Consider the following 5,610-nt stretch of genomic DNA (forward strand, 5'->3'; position numbering starts at 1 on the left):
CCATGAGAAGCAGTGACTTAATTCTTTGCTTTGCTTGTGTGCACGGTTTTTGCTTTCCCTAATAAACTGTCTTTATTTCAACCCCTAAGTTCTCTACCCTTTCAGTTCTCTACCTGATACTGCTGATGGAGGAGTGAGCAAGTGGCTGCCTAGCGCTTAGCTGCTGGCTGAGGTGAAACCACAACACCATCTCACAAGAGGGAAGGCTGTCATGAGAGATGGTCACATCAATAGTTTTTGCAGTTCATTCTCCATCATTTTCACGTATACCTAAGGGAGAGGTTTCTCATTCCCAGTCTTCTCTAGTGCATATTTTATAGCCCCAATAGGGGACTGGTGACTTTAGTGCTGAGGTGTGTGACAGCTGTGTGGCAAGCACAATTTATTTACCTTGCTGGATGTGTGCTGGGTCCAGATAGGGTCAGGTTGCTGCACCAAGTTCTCAGCTCTGGAGCATTTTATGTCCTTTCATGTCTCCCCAAGGTCTGAGTTCAGGGAGATAATCTGTCTTGAGGTTCTTCTATTGAGGCAGGAGGGAGGATTAGTTAGGCTTCCTTGTTTTCAAGTAAGCTGAGGTTCTTTGCAGTGAATTTGCTCCAAGATCCCTTCTCAAGGTACTGCATGCAACCAAACACATTTGGCTACCCCTAGTGGTTCACTAAAGAGTTTTGTAATGAAACACTTGGAAAAAAGCAATGAAGTATGATCCCAGAAAAAGAAATACTGCAAAGGAGAAAGGGATTCAACCCCAATGCAAACTGTTGATCAGAGCTTTGAAGGTGATGAGGCACACAAACGCAGTCCCAGGCACTGGGTAAAGATTTCTCCTATTTCCTTTGTGCCTAAGCATCATTTGGAAGTAGAGAATGTGGGCCCCTTGTGCACTCCACACACACACAGGGAGAGACAATCTCTAAACGGAAAAGATATACTATAAGCGAGGGGGGGGTGGAAAGCCGGGAGGGGGAGGAAGGAAGAAGAGGTTTTCTTGCCCTCATCTTTGGTTTCTGCCTTACATCAAGCAATGTGTTGAGTTCTCTGTGGTCCAGTTCAGTGACCTACTCAATCTCATGGCCTCTACTTCTTGGTAGAGGGCTAGACGGAGGGTTACAATTGTATTTCCTCATCGCTTCCAAAGAGCTACAAGCCGATCTATAGACTGACTTTGCAGCCAGAGCCCAGATCTGTTCCCTGGGAAATCTCTTGTGGGTTATTTCCAATCTCTCCAGCAGACTCTTAACCCTCAGGAGTCACTGCAATGCCTGCTGTGCACACGGGAGTAATGATGTCAGGATGTAGGAAGGCCAGGCAAGGAAAAATCAGTTCTGGATGGTTATGTTGTGTGTTTTCCTTATGGGGTTATTGCAGCACGCTTACATTCAGACAACATCTGAGTATGCAGGCAGCTCTGCTTGGTGGAAGTATTTCATGAGATGGGCCTGTGTTTGAGGTAGGAGGAATAAAATAAGAGACTGTATCAGTGTTTGGGCTTATCTGCTTAGATTATGACTGTGGTCCTAAGAGCAAATCTAGAAAATTCAAAGTGGGAAAAAGAGAGAGAAATCATATCCCTGGCACTGAATTATAGCCCTGACCCCCAATAAACTCTGCTTAACACCTTGATGTTCTTTGCCCTGGCATTGCAATGGTTAAAAAACACAGCTAAATACAAACTGCTGCAACACTACCTCTAGTAGGCAATGGCTGTCACATGCTCAGCCCTCATCTGAATTCATCCACAACTCACCAGAGGACCCAAACAAAAGTTTATTGTACTCCAAAATCATAGTCAGCACACAGAAAGTGTTGTGTATGAAATATTTGTGACACAGGTCAAAAATTTGGAGAAACTATGGGTCAAACCACTGCCAAATGACACAAAATGTGTAATAGGAATGAAAGATGTAGGAGTCTAAAAGAAAAGGCTCATGTCACTTACCAACAGTCAGGTTTTTCTATGGTCTGTTCCGATTTTAGTATTGCTCCCCAGCATATAAAATGTGTAAAGACAGGAGTTCCTGAGTTATTAAAAATAGGTGAGAAAGCTGAGGATGGTGGCCCAGAGACACTGAAAGAAGTTACTCTGCTTGCTGCATCAAGGGCCAGGCTGTCTGACACACAGTGAAGCACAGGGACTGGGCTTGTCCTCTGTGATGCTGAGCACTGAAGCAAAGCCTATAGGAGCACATCCCTGGAGAGTCCCTTTTGTGGTTCACTGAAAGAAAGAGATGTTTTCAGAAGAAGTGGGCTGAAATGCCCTCTGACGTTGTCTCTGTTGGGTCAAGGGTGCTCCTGACTTTAGTTAGCTACTTGAGCTTGTATGAAATGAAATCTAAAATCCACAGATCTAAATTGAGAGACTGAAGGATAAGTCAAGGTAGAGCAGAGGAGGTGGAAATGGTCGCTGACTGGCTGGAGGAGGATGGGGTCCTAAGTGGAATGATAGACTAGAAGTCAAAGGCAGGAAAATAATAGGCCTGTGGAGTGAAGGAGACAGGAGGCAAAGCTCATTTCCTGGATAAAGAGGAGAACAATTCTTCACAGCCATCCCCAGCTGTCCAAATCTCTAAATTGTGAACCCCTGTGCTCCCATGAGAACTCTACCAAGAGCTGTGAGAGTAGGAAAAGTGAATTCCCACCTATGTGAAAGTGCAGACAGGAAGTTTACCAGGTACCACCAGGATGCCAAAAAAAGCCATGGAAAAAAACCAGACAGAGAGATGCGACTAGCTGGAAATACAGAGATGAGTTAGTTGCATGGGACAGAGGACTCAGACAGAAATGTAGCTGAATCCCAGCGCCCACATTTTTGGGAACAGATGTACTCTCAAGAACACACCAGAAAGCTAGAGGTGGCTCATGCTGGCCAAGTGCAATCAAGGATGTCTGAGGTCTGGTGAGCAGATGTTATTATACAGTCAAGGAAATGCTGGCCAAGCAACAAACGGACAATGAAAATATACAGCATCCCCAGGAGACTTTTGAAGGAACCAGGAAAGAACCTTTTCATCACAAGACACACAAACTACCTCATCGTTGCAGACAAATGTTCAGACCAAGAGGTGGTAGGTGAACTGTCAGATGAAATGCAATAAAGCAAAGGAGCGTTTCAGCAGGCATCTTGTTTGACTTGAAGTAACTTTGCATGACTTTCCCAATAAGAGAAATCCTGTCCCAGCACATCACCCTCCAACCATGACCAAACAACAAAGCTGAACCAGTGATTTTATTTGATAAGATTGTGCTGAAGGAGGCAAAGACAGTGCATGGGGAGTCATTCTCTAGGGGAGAAATACTCTTTTTGACTGGCAGCATGACTCTCCAATCCAAGCATCAGAGTCCAAATACTTGCACAGCTTGAAGGAACCAAAGAGAGTGGAAAAAAGTACAAGATGGGAAGGAAGAGACCCAAAACCCAGAGCTCACCCTTCTCACAAGCCAGAGACCTTGTAGAATATCTTTTGGGAGTCTTTTCCAGGACCAGACTATTTTCTTGGAACAAAACATGAATGTGTAAGAGACTTCCATATGCTGACATGTAAAAGGCGTATAAGAAAACAGTTCTTTGAAGCCACAAGTATATTTGCATGTTGCACATACAAGCTTCAGAAGCAGGTATAAGAGATTACAGATCTGCTGAGACTTGAGCAGAGGGGCACAGAAAGAAAGATGGGCCATGAGCTAGCAGTGGATAAAGAAATATATGCAAAATACCCCCACAAGAAAGACATTCTGGAAAGTTTCCTGTTCTAAAAGCAAAGGTCAGTCCCAGCTCACTTTAAGACATTCATGAAAATAGTCAAGGTCTTTGCATCAAAGGGTGATATCTCTGGTCCAACCCACTGCTAGACCTTACCTCCGTCTTTTCTTACTCTGTGAGCAAGCTATGGGCCCTACGTTACGTATACGTTAGATAGCTAAACTACAGACTAGGTAGAGACAGAGAAACCTCTCTGAACTTGACATTTAGTCATGTAATACTCCAAAAGTAGTTGGCCGATCTTCCTCCAAAAGCTGCTGCTATAAAAAATGCATAACACAACCAAAGATAATAAAGGGAGCATGGTGAAATGTGAAGTATGAGATTTATTACTATCACCTATTTGTACTTTCAATTTTCCTCTTGACAAAAAAACCCAACCCAAACCAAAAAACTTCCAAACCCAAAACTACACAGAAAAGGGGACTTTACCAAAGGTAGCATCTGCCCAGGGGAAGGTAACATGATAGCATGCTTATACTTCAAGCAGTTTTGGGAATGTAGGGACCCCTGATTGTTGGAAATGGTCAAATAGGGAAGGACTGCAATGGAAAAAGAAAGTATTAGGTCTGACTATTGAAACTCCCTGTTTATGCTTGAACTCTGACATCCGGTACAGCAGATTTACTGGAGGATAAGTGAGGAGGGTTATGGTACAAAAGAAGAGGAAAAATGTGTGGGCTGGGAGTAATTTATTGCTAGTGTTTTAAGATTGAAGAGATTTGACAGATTCCTTCCCTGAAGTTTCTTATTCCAAGTGCAGAGGCTGGTGTAGAAAAATTATCCAACTCTCTAGTTTTTGTATACTAGAAAATGCACCTATCTGCCTGACTGTCATGGTCTTTAGATCGAAACATAATTTCCTTATTCAGTAGGAGGATGGGGTGCACAGGAAAGTGATCATCTGCAAGGCACTAAAAGCTGCATGGAATTGAAAAAAAAATCCCTTTCCCTGCCAATCTGTTAGATTGATGGACCAGAAAGGATATTGAACCCATCATCCTGGGTGTGTGTGTTTAGTGGTAATGGAACATGAAACACATTTGGGTCCCATCTGTTGGGAAATTCAGATGAAAGTTTCCCTTCAGGATATCACAAACACCAAAAGCCTACATGGAAGGGGACCTGAAGGATCTATGCTGTTGCTTCGTGTGAGGATTGCACAGCTAGGATTGGGCTCCATTAATAAACATTGTGTTCAGAAAATCCTCCTCTGTAGGACTGTGTATACTCTACCAGGAAAGTGAAGAAGCAAAGGTCTGCAAACCTGTGACTGATGATTTTTCACGCTTTTTTAAGATGCTTTGATTTTCACAGGGTGCAAAGTGGAAGTTTCAACCTCTGAAACTTGATGCACCTTCAATCAGCAGTGGTTTTATCTCACCAGTTTGGCTCTAGTAATTTCATTCAATTAAGTCCACACAACAAAGACATCTTGCATCTAAAACCAGTGTTCTGAAAATGACCTTCTCATTTCAGACAGGTAATATATGCCAAAAGGCAGCAGCACTGATGAAGCCCTGGTCATACAGCAGATAGTTGCAAAACCTGGTTTGACTTCAGTGAACAAGGAACGAAACTGCTTCCTACCTGCTGTTAATTTACTAATTTCAGGCAAACCTGTGTTCCTCAGTCAACCTCCTTGCCTTATTGGTTTTGTCTAGCTGGATTTTATAAAGCAAGGCTTCCTGTGATGCATTTTAGACATTGCTCATGCTTACCAGGTAGAAGGGACTGTCCCTGCCAGTCCTGTGCATCCAGTAGTCCCCAAATCATCTTTAACAACAATGATGTGACATTTCAACACTTACTTCATGAAACTCCATTGAGTGAAATATTCTGAAACATTA

This window comes from Corvus hawaiiensis, chromosome 2 (assembly GCF_020740725.1).
Source record: "Corvus hawaiiensis isolate bCorHaw1 chromosome 2, bCorHaw1.pri.cur, whole genome shotgun sequence".
Lineage (NCBI taxonomy): Eukaryota > Metazoa > Chordata > Aves > Passeriformes > Corvidae > Corvus > Corvus hawaiiensis.